Source organism: Petaurus breviceps, unplaced genomic scaffold, assembly GCF_028583685.1.
Source record: "Petaurus breviceps papuanus isolate PSGF00001 unplaced genomic scaffold, PetGlider_PUasm1.0 90804, whole genome shotgun sequence".
Taxonomy (NCBI): domain Eukaryota; kingdom Metazoa; phylum Chordata; class Mammalia; order Diprotodontia; family Petauridae; genus Petaurus; species Petaurus breviceps.
The window spans coordinates 3,666,507-3,678,725 of record NW_027187348.1 but is presented as its reverse complement, the minus strand read 5'-3'; the positions used below and the strand labels follow the sequence as shown (position 1 = coordinate 3,678,725).

Below are 12,219 nucleotides of genomic sequence, written 5' to 3'. Positions count from 1 at the left end.
TCTCTGTCTTTCTACAATGCATCTTCTAATTAATCCCCAGCAGTATGAAATGTTCCTTTACATTACATTTAAAAAAAAAAAAACATTACATGCCATCCCCTAATCTGCTAATCCTTTCTCCAGTCAAGAAGTGTCTTTTAAAACCAACTGCCATTTTCTCAATCCAACAGAGCAGAGATCCGCAATTCAACAATACTTTCTTTTCATGAGCAGCTCCCCTGGCTAACGTGACGCCACAAAGGGGCTGTGGAATTCCAAACACCCAGTTCTTTGGATTAGAAGCATAATAATCCCATGAAGTTTTTTTGTTCTGAACTGATAGGATGGTTGTGCCGTGACTCACACTGGCTCAGGCTTACCAAAGTGATATGATGTCAAGTGTTTCATAGGATGAGCAGCATTTTTTTTTCTCATGGTGCCTGGGTAGTTTTCAAGCTATTACTTTGAATGTAATGTTTATGTATTCCCCCTCTTCTTTTTAGACTCATTTGTTTATATTTAGTGCCAGAATTTAGTTGTTGTTGTTTAATTTTCAGAAAGGAAGAGTCCTGAACTTGGGATCAGAAGGCTTGGATTCAAATCCTAACTCAGACACTTGGTGCCTTTGTAAACAATTCACTTAAACCCTCCAAGGCTCAGTTTCTTAATCTGTTAAATTAGGGATTGGATTAAATGGTCTTTTATAACTGTAATTTCCTATGATATTATGAAACTTGTGCAAATCCTGGCCAACTGCTGGATGACTTTTAGAAGTTTTATTTGGTGAATAAAAAAATAAGACAATGCTCACAGGCTAGAGGCCTCCAGTATTATGGGAACTGAAAGGAAAAATAGACGAGGCGAATTTCACCAAAGAGACTTGGTAGGGCTTGCCCAGCCCTGGCTGAACCCCAGATGTCACTTCTTTTTTAAACAGAATTGATAGGTTGATAAGGAGTCCTGCAGTTTGATGAGCCCTGCTGGTTCTACCTGTTGCTGGCTCTGAGGCATTTTCCATTGTGCTGTCTAATTTCTTACACCCTAATGAGATGCCATAGAGAACAAAGTCACTTCAAAGGTAGAAGGTTCAAAATCTGTGCTCAGAGCTTGTGTCTGAGATTGCCCTGGGAGCACTGAGTATATAAACAATGTCACACACAGCTCTTCTTTTGTTACTTCAATCGAGTCCATCTCAACAAACATTTATTAAGCACCTTCTATATGCCAGAAACTGCTAGGCTCTGGAAATACAAAGATAAAAAAATACAACAATATCTATCCTCAAAAAGACTTCATTCTACTAGATTACACAGGCTTCTTCACTGATTGCCATGGGGATCTCTTTCCTTTTCACACTGGGAATATTTGAAGTATAACATTCATGGAGCTCTTGGATATATATTCGTGAATTGTCCTTCTTTGGATAATAGAAGTCAGTGTTCTAAGGGCAAACCAATGATGTCCAAGGCATTTTGGTCCTGTTTGTAAATACTTACAAACAGCTCAACCATCAAGTCTCATATACTTCTTATCACATGTATGGCATCCTCCTTAGAATTAGACTATGAAAAGGCACAGACCATGAGACTATTAGAACTTGTGACATTACGTTCACCATATTAGAAATGTAACAAGCAGAACTCCAAGGTGCAATTTTGTTTATGTCCACAAAAATGGCATTGACTTGAACACACCTACCCATCTTGGCATGTTATCTCTAACACAGAAATATAGAATATTTAGTGGTGTCAAAAGTTGCAACCTATAAAGTTGGGATGCCTTTAGGAAGAGAGAAATGACCTCTCTGGGGAGTATCAGACAAACAATAGTTTGCTGATTCCCATCATTGACTGATTTCCCTTTAATAGTCACTTTGTCTGAATTCCTAAGCTTCCAAAGCCAGACAGAGACTAAACTTACTTCAGAATATACCCTGGATGATCCCCTGCTTACTTTTCCTAGGTGAAAGACATTGAAAACAAAGGAAGCAACTGGGAACCCTAGACTAGCATGACAATAATCTCTCACTGATGATTTTTCTTACTGTCCCAACTTGCACTAGTTTTTCTCCTAAAGATGTAGCATGATTGGGCTAGTTTTAGACAATTCTAGCAGTTCATTAACACTAAGCTTTTCTTTTAATAAGCCTTACTTACTATTCTTATTAGGCTGTAAGTTCCACTAGGGCATGAGTTGCTCTATCACAGTATCACACAGTTAAAAGGGATTTGAGTAGCCTTCTAAGCAATCCATTACCAGACCACAACCCTGCTACAACCTTTCTCATAAATCGTTTGCTTGAAGACCTCCAGTGAGGGGGTACCTACTATCTCCCAAAAAACCCATTCTACATTTAACTAATTCCATCAGGAAGTTTTTCCTTACATCAAGCCTGATGCCTAAATTTCTCTTTTTGCAACATCCGCCCAATGATTCTGGGTTTCCACTCTAGAACCAAGTAGAATGAGTCTAATCCCTTTTCTCCACAATACCCATTAAAATGCTGAAGCGAGCCAGGAAATGTCCTAACGTCTCTTATCCTGTGTTTAACATCTCCAATTCCTTCAACCTTGTAGCACCTGCTATGACAAATAAGTCCTTCAAGGAGTCATCTCATTCAGTCTCTTGTTTTTAGGGGACCTATCCCTGACTCATCAGAGAAAAATATTGTCTCTCCCCTTCTTAAAGGAATTCTTTGTAGACTGAGTGGACTAAAGTCTTGATTAACATAAAATGGTAATTATTACAACAATAATAACTCAAATTTATATAGTTTTATAAAACTATATACCAGGTTCATAAAACCTGTTTTGTCTTAAAACAACCTGATGAGATTAGATAATTTAAATATTATTATCCTCACTTGCAAGATAAGGCATTAGTTCACTGAAGAAGCATTTATTATTTACTGTGTACCAGGCAGCCTAATAAGAATAGTAAGTTACACAGGCAGGGCTGGAGTATATCCTCAAACCCAGACCTCATACTCTAAGACCAGTGTTCTTTTGTTTTTAAATAAAGTTTTATTGATCTTTGTTTTTTTTTTACAACATTCTTTTCTCCAGTATTCCTCTCCTTAATCCTCCCAGAAAGCCATCCCATATAACAAATAGCATTTTTGGTTGTTTTTAACACTACCAGGTACCAATCATTTTCCCCCCCACTTTGCACCCTCTCATCAATTATGTATAAGCCTGCCCTGAATTCATTGCAATTATTCCTGTGTTTTTGAGGGCCGTGTGGTATAGTGATAAAGCACTTGACTTGATATCAAGCAAAAGGGGTTTAAATCTCACCTGATTAACGATTGTGTGTTTATGAGGTAGTCACTTAATTTCCCAGATTCTCAATTTCCCTCTCTGTAAAATGGGAATGCAAATACTTGTATACATGCCTTACCAAATTGTTGTGAGGAAAACACTTAGCAAATCTTAAAGTGTTATATAGAATGATAAGTCGTTTATCAGTCAATGCTCATATGACTTTCTGGAAGATCCATTGCATCCTATTCTCTGACATGAGCGGAGAAGAAAGATTTACAATCACATAGGCAAATGATGCCACTAATATAGTAAAAAACTCCATGACTAATTTTTTTTTTCCATGTCAGAAGTTGTTTCCATTCTGCTCTTGGAAACTTTCCTTTCCCATCAGGTATTCCTAGTGGTAGCTTCTGGTTAGGAATTATTGACAATTTAAATACAATCTCCCTTAGCAACTCCCTAGCAACTTTTATAAGGTCTCTTGGACAAAGCTCTCTGAAAAAAGCTTACATATTTTCCTTGCAAACATCACAACTCCGAGCTGTATTTTGAAGCCAAAGTTGTGGCAAGGTGTTCAGTAGATATTTATTCAGCACACTCACTTAGGACATTTTCAAACACAGTTGACTAAACACTTGAACCATATGAAGAACCCAGTAGAGCAGGGTTGTATGAGTCTTCCCCAAAGGAACATTATTCAAGGACAAAGGGGATGCTGATCCCCTGGGATATTCTTTATTCAAGTTCTACCAGCCACTGAATTTGGGATCAGATTTAGAGTGGGAAGTGACCTGTGAGATGATGTCATCCACTCACACCCTTTACATATGAAGACACCAAATCAAATCCAGTGTGAGTTCCACTGTATATCATATTGCCTTCTAGTCCAGTCCTCCTATATTACAGGTGAAGAAACTAAGGCCCAGAGAGATTGTGAGTTTATTCAGATTTTTCCCCTACAGGATTATACTTGGCTTTGCAGAGAAAATTATTCTTTGTTGTAAGCCTATCTCTCTTGCCTTTTGGAATATTGTATTCCAAAATATCTCCTTTATAGAAGCTGCTAGGTCTTGGGTGATCCTGACTGTGGTCTTTTGGTACTTCAACTACTTCTTTCTGGATGCCTGAAATATTTTTACATTGATAAGAAACTCTTTACTTTGGCTATGACATTCCTGGCACTTTTCCTTTTGGGATACATTTAAGGATGTAATCAGTGGCTACTTTTTATCATTACTTTGTCCTCTGGTTTCAATAAATAGATCTGAGCAGCTTTCTTGAAAGATAATATCCAGGTTTTTATTTTGTTTTTAAGTCATGGTTTTCAAGTAGGCTGATGATTCTTAAATTATCTCTCCTTGACCTGTTTTCCAGATAAGTTGTTTTCACATTAAATATTTTACATTTTCTTATATTTTTTTTTCCAAACTTGTTATTTTGTTTCAATATTTCTTGATGTCTAAAGGATTTCTATTTTGTCTAGTCTAGTTTTCAGGAATTCTAATTCTTGAGAAAGATCTATCATTTCCTCTTCTAAGCTACTTTTCACATTTGAAAATATTTCATTTTGTTTCTTCTATATATTCATGTATCCTTGTGAAAAATTATTTATTTTTCCATTTAGTCTCTATTTACGGTTACACTCTAATATAGTGATATCATTTTGGTCCTTTTAAAAAATGAAAGACAACCATTTATTCCTTCTTTGGGAGGACTTTCTATATTTGAAAAAAGGTGTTTTTTTTTTTAATGATTTCTTTGATTTGCTTGTCTTTCTAGCTTTAGTTTCTAACTTCAGCCTTTATGCCAGAGCCAGGCTACAGTCCATATTGAGTTACTGGATGGTTATCCATTCCTGCACAGTCTTGCCTTGGACCATCTGGATTCTTATGCCGACCTCTACCTCTCAGGGTTAGGAATTTTTGAGGTTCAGAGCCCTGGTTCTTCAGGGCCCTGTGTTATCTCAGGACAGAGCATTAGATATCTTAGAGCCCCTAAGCATGTAGCTGATTCCTACAATTACACTGCTTACCACCTATTTCTATTCCCTGGGATTTCCAAGGGATCCACTTGGGGACTTTCTGAGTACCCCTGGTGGAGCCTTCTACTCTTCTTGCCGCACCCCCCCCCCCCCAATGCCTGCCACGCAGGCTACACATGTAGGGAAGCCGGCTTTTGCTGGTACTAGATTTCCTAGTATCCTTATTCTCCAGGCTGACCTCTTATGCAGTTCTGATGGGGAAAAAAAAAAAGTTCTTTGCTGTAGTTTCTTAGTGTATTTTTTTTTTATCGTTATTTGGTCCGGTGAACAGTTCAGTTTTGTTGGTGTAGATATGACTAAGCAAAGCAGTTTAATTCCCCTTCAGACATCCATTTTGGACACAAATCCTAACTATATTTCCTGATAGAATATAAGTTTCTGGAGAGTAGAACTGTTTTTTTTTTCCTGCTGATCGATGGTATATTTCGTAATGTTTTAACTGTTCTTCAGAAAAGAAAGAAACCAGTACTCGCATCTTTTGAATTTCATCCTCATCTACTTTGTGCTTTTTCTCTTTCCTCTCTTTAGTTCCTGTGTTCATCTTCTTGGCTGCAGGAAGAAGTAATGATGAGTCTTCCCTTCTAACTCTGATGCTTCCAGGCCCTTGGGCTCGTCATCTTCGGTTGCAGTCTCCTCGAAGCCCCGGTTCTGTCACTCCCCTGTCAGTCTCCTCTGACGCCACGTCGGGCGGCTGGGCAGCTCCCAGGACGGACTCGAGGACCGCGGCAGTGGCAATGACCCTCACCTTGTCGGACGCGGGGCTCTCTCCGGCTTTCCGCCGGGATGACTCACCCGGATGGCCCATCGCTGCCCGGTGGGGGCCGAGGAAGAGTGTGAAACCTTTGCAGACATCGGAGGGAAAATCGCCTGATTTCCTTATTCCTTTTTCTCCAGACTTGGCTACTATGGCTCTCACATGCAGACCTCTGGCTCCCTTTGCTCAGCACTTTCCAGCTCCATTTTTGATTTGTCTTCCCCAGGAGAATGTAAGTTCTTTGGGAACGTGGAAAGTGTTTCTTTTTGCTTCTGTTTGCATTCCCTCACTTAGCATGCGGCCCAGCAAACAGTAAGTACCGAATGACTGCTTGTTCACTTGATTTCACTGGTCTTCAGTCATGAAACGTAGCTGTTCACTGAGCATATATGGGACGCTTTTCCAGCTTGGTCATTTCTGTGCCATCACGTAGCTCCTCCAATTCATGGTGACATGGAGGTGGCTTTGGATTCTTGAAGGAGAATACCAGCTAAGCAAACTCTCTGGCTGGTTCTATAAAATGGGAGTGGCTTGAGTTGGCTGACTGACTCTAAGTCTTCAGTGATAGTATTAGTAATGGAGCCAGAGGTGGCATAATAATTGCAGTCCTTGAACCATCTGTGAACATTAATTTAACTGATGTTACATTGCAGCTCGTTTGCACAGTGGATAGAGTGATGGGCCTGGAGTCAGGGAGACCTGACTTCAGATCCAGCCTCACTTACTAGCTGTATGACCCTGAGCAAGTCACTCTTTGCCTCAGTTTCCTCATCTGTAAGATGAACTGGAGAAGGAAATTGCAAACCACCCTAGGATCTTTACCCTGAAAACCTAAAATGGGATCACAAAGAGTCAGATATGACTGGACAACACACTTAACCTGTGCTCTTTGTCTCTTAAACTAAATGGCATATCAATTGATAGACAACTGGAGGAATTGATCCATATTAACCCATTGAGGCAAGGTATGAAACAAGAAACCATAATCTCATTAAGACTTTTTTCCATGAAAGATTGTATCAGCAATGCCATATTCACAATGCCTATAGAGATTACAAATATGCTGATATAATTATCCATCACAAAATACACCATGTTTGCCATATGGGGAAATAAACTAGAAAATTTATTAAGATACCAAAAGACTGAGTCCCAAAACCAGAAAGTGAAAGCCATCAGAGTAGTTATGATATTGGCATAGGTAGATAAAGTAGAAAGCACCCACATTTTCAAGCCTTTAAAACAGAACAGGCTACCTCAGGCAAAGGTCCTCCTCTCCCCACTCACAGCAACCACCCAGCGTCCGGGAAGCGTGCTCCCAGCAGCTCCGGCCCCTGGCAGTCCTCAGCAGGAGTCCTTAGCAGAAAGTCCTTAGCAGTCCTAACTCAAAAAAAAAAAAAAGGCTTCGCGCTGCCACTGCCTCTGCTGCTGCCGCCGCCATCACAACCACCGCCAACCGCCACCAGCCACCACAGGACCGCTAGCTCGGCTTTCACTTTCTCTCACTTTCCGCTTTCTCTTGCTCCACCCCTTCCTGCTATGTCAGCACGTCCTTGGCTTTCGCTTTCTCTGGCTTTTGCTTTCTCTGGCTTTCACTTTCGCTTGCTCTGCCCCTTCCTGCTATGTCAGCACGTCCATGGGGCATGGAAGATCTTTAAATCCCATAACCCTTACATTCGGCCCCAAGATCTTTCATGTCCCTTACTTGGCAAAAATATAGTAGGAATAACTGGTGTCAACAAAATTTCACAACAATATAACAAGAATAGCACACAATAAACACAAAAAACCATATTTTAGGGTGGGGCTTGAGCACAAGCTCCCCATCATTCCCCCCACCCCGAACAAATGGGGCCCCAAAATCTTGTGGTAAGGGGTGAAGATCTCTTCTTCTATGGCTACTTGCTGCTGAAATTGGATGTGGAGCTGTCCCTGTCCTAAGGGGTCCCATTTGAGAGGTCAGTTCTTAATATGCTTGATGCCAGGTCCAAGGGTGACACATCACAGTTGCAGACAGGGGGTGACATCCAGCTTAAGCTATCAGGCATCTACAGATGGAGGGTACCAAGCCTGTGGAAACAAATCTAACAAACAAGGTGAACAAACAAAAAATCAAGAAGAAGCAAAGAGACAATAACCAGACTATTGTAGCCTCACTCACGGTAGAATAAATGACTTAAGGGTACAATTTTGTAATCATCTTCTCCAGAATAAACAATAGTTACAGTGTTATCCTTCCCATGTGCTATAATCTCTGCAGCCTTTGGAACATCATCTGGCTTCCATTTTACCCATACTTTAGCTCCTGATTTTATTCTATCAGTAGAACCAAATCCTTCAGTTCCTGTGACAGTTATTTTGGAAGAAGGGTCAGTTTTTACAAGTGGCATTGTTTTACAAGGAACGATAATCACTTGAACTATCCTATCATTCTTGTGAATCTGTATGGGCCCTTCACCTAAATTCTGGAATGTTACAACAATTTCTCCTTGATAATTAGAATCTATTACTCCAGCCAATACATGTATTCCTTGAGCTGCTAATCCTGATTTGGGTAAAATCTGTCCAAAGTGATTTTTAGGGATTCTTATGCATATCCCAGTGGAAATTTTTCTTACTTCTTTCCTGTTCAACCAAAAGTCCTCTAAACAATGTAAATCATACCCCACCGAACCAGGTGGTCCTGGGTACGGTGCTGGGACATCTGGCCTCAAGGTCCAATACTCAATATTTGGGATCTTGTGTGTTTGTTGTTTTCTAATTTGCAGATTGGGGGTCATCATTCTGGCTAGAGGTGTACTTCCTCCCAATGGTCTATTATTCAAATTACACAAAGCCATGAACAAATTATCCTTCCAATGTTGATATGAATTATTGGAACTTAACTTCCTCAACTGTTCTTTCAGTAATCCATTCATTCTTTCAATTAACCCAGATGCTTCTGGATAATATGGAATATGATATATCCATTCTATATTGTTTAGTATACAATACTTCTTTATTTCATTGCCTTTGAAATGTGACCCATTGTCACTTTGAATCTGCATTGGGGTTCCATAATATAGACTTATGAGATCTAGGGTTTTACAAGTGTTTTTCTGGGTTGCATTCTTATAAGGACAAGCTACTAGAACACCTGAATAGGTATCAACACAAGTACATATAAATCTGCATCCTTTATCCAGTGGTAGTGGACCAATATAATCTATTTGCCAGATTTGGGCTGGGACTTTTCCTCTTGCTATCTCTCCAGTTACTACCCGAGGAACAGTTCGCTCCTTTTCCAATTGACATATATGACATTCTTCTGCTATCTGTTTTAACAGTGAATGAGAGATACTAATACCTCGATCTTGTGCCCACTGGTGTGTGGCCTGGACCCCCAAATGGCCTACTGTTTGGTGGACCCATTTTGCTAATACCAGATCATCAGTTGTTGTCAAAGTAGGGACAATATGTTCAGTAGCAATCTTTGCCAGTCGATCAGCATGAGCATTGTACTCACGTTCTGGTGTGGTGGGGGCCACGTGAGCATCTACATGAAAAACTGACAAGTCAGTGACCAAAGACATGTGCCAGATATCTTCCCATAATTCTTTGCCCCAGACTTGTTTACCATGAATTACCCAATTTTCATTTTTCCACATGGGCATCCATGTAGCTAACCCATTAGCTACTGCCCATGAATCAGTGAATATATGACACTGTCTTCCTTGTTCTATTTTGATGGCTTGATATACTGCCATAAGTTCAGCATATTGGCTACTTGCACCTATCCCAGTACTTTCCAAAGTCCTTCTAGTACATGGGTTATAGGCCACTGCTTTCCAATGTCTTTTTTGCCCCAAATATTTTGCTGTCCCATCAGTAAACCATGCATGTCTCTTTTGTTCCTCAGTTAATACATCATATCCCTCATTCCATTTTACAGTGGACTGTACCAACTGTTGCTTTGGCTCAGGGGGTGTGTCATTCCTCTCAATTTCTATGTTTGCTATAGATTCATGCAGAGCAGAGACTCCGCTTTTGCCTGTTTTCGCTCTATTTTGAATATACCACTTCCATTTGATTATACTAGCCTCTTGGGCATGTCCAATTCTTTGAGAAGCTGGGGTACTCATTACCCAGGTCATAATTGGGATTCCAGGTCTTAATATCACTTCATGGCCCACAGTCAGTTGTTCAGTCTCCACCAAAGCCCAATATGCAGCTAACAACTGCTTTTCAAAAGGTGTGTACTGGACTCCAGATGAAGGGAGTTTCCTACACCAAAATCCCAAAGGTACATTTCGGCTTTGTTGTTTTTGCCATAAGCTCCAGTTTGCATAATCATCTTGTACAGTCACTTGCAATTCCACTGGACCATTTTGCATGGGCCACAAATCTAGGGCCAATTGTATGGCAGCCTTGGCTTCTTCAAAAGCTTTACTCTGCTCAAGTCCCCAATCGAATTCATATTTCTTCCGTGTGACTCTATATAAAGTCTTTAAAATCTGTCCCAAATATGGAATGTGGTGCCTCCAGTATCCAAACAATCCTATGAACTTTTGGGCCTCCTTCTTATTGGTAGGGGTAGGAAAATCCTGAATCTTTTGTCGGGCTTGAGGAAGAATCTCCCTTAGCCCCTTGTTCCATTGTATACCCAAAAACTTCACATTCTGAGCTGGTCCTTGAGCCTTTGCAGGGTTAATTTCCCACCCTTTACTTTTCATATGCTAAATTAAAAGGGTCAAACTCCTTTCCACTACTTTCGCATCTTTTCCCTGTATCATGATATCATCAATGTAGTGGGTAAGCTGTACACCAGGTAGCTTTAATTCATCCAACTGTTCAGCCACAATCCTGTGACAAATAGTGGGGCTATGTATGTACCCTTGTGGCAAGCGAGTAAAAGTATATTGTCTACCCTGCCAAGTGAAAGTGAAGTGGTCCCATTGTTTAGAGTCTATTGGGATGGTGGAGAAGGCATTTGCCAAGTCAATAACTGCATACCAAGTCCCATCATATTTCTGGATCCTTTCTATTAAGGTGATGGTATCTGGAACAGCAGCATACAAAGAAGGAGTCACCTTATTCAACTGTCTATAATCCACAGTCATTCTCCATGTCCCATCTGATTTTCTTACTGGCCAGACAGGATTATTCCATCTTGTGGTTGTAGGGACTAACACTCCTGCTTCAACATATTCCTTTATAGTAGTGGCAATTTCATCTTTCCCACCTGGTACACGATACTGTTTTAAAGTAATTACTTCAGAAGGTTCAGGTAAAGTGATTGGGTCCATTTTTAATTTTCCTACTAAAACTGTATTAATTCCTATCTTCCTCACAGCACATTGGTATCTTCCTTCAGGTAAATTCAGAGTCATGCCTCTCAATACATCTATTCCAATGATGTATTCAGGAATGGGTACAACAACCACAGCATATTCCTTCTTAGGTAACTGCCCAATTTTCATTGTTATTTTAACCTGTCTGGCTGATATTTCAGTGTCTCCTAGACCTGTGATGGTAATAGGAGTTCTATGTTTAAACTTATCAGGGTTTCCATAGATAAGTGTGGCCTCAGCCCCAGTATCAATCAGTGCCCTAGTCACAGTAGTTGATCCATTCTTCCAATATATTGTTAAACCAATATGGGGTCTGCAATCTCTTCTGCATATTTCTTTTATCTGGGCTGGGGCTTGGCCTATCTCCTATTCCCCCTGAAGGTGGGGCAAACGTGGATACAAAGATTCAGATTCAGAAATACCTGCGGGGGTGGTTCCTGCTTCCCTGTTCATTCTAATGCTAAGTACCTTTTCTTGGTACAGCTTATGCAGCTCTTCAGTTGGAATACCATCTATTCTTCTAAAGTCCACCCCAGCTCTTAATAGAGCAGTAAACAGTTCCCTTCTTGTGGGTCTATTTTGTCTCTGAATCCTCTGGCTGTTAACTCTTCTCTCTCAAGGCAATTTGTCTTTTTCCCATTCCCCTAAATTGCTTAATTGTGAAATCTTATCCAGCACCTCTGAAAGAGGGTGCCCTATTTCTCCAATTAATAGAGTCAGAATTAGGTGCTTATATGCAGGAGGAGCCGTCTTCACTATGATATTTCTATGAGGAACTCCTAGGGGGGTATCATAATATGCATTTGCATCTCCAATCAGGATAGCAGTTTTCATTACCTCCTCCTTTAGCTT

The 12,219-nt window shown here is 40.3% G+C and overlaps 1 pseudogene; it reads right to left on the bottom strand.

Annotated features, from left to right (window-relative positions):
- Positions 1–5,593: 5,593 nt before the first annotated feature.
- LOC138147634 (transcription initiation factor TFIID subunit 11-like) lies at positions 5,594–6,088 on the bottom strand (annotated as a pseudogene).
- Between the last annotated feature and the right edge of the window lie 6,131 nt (positions 6,089–12,219).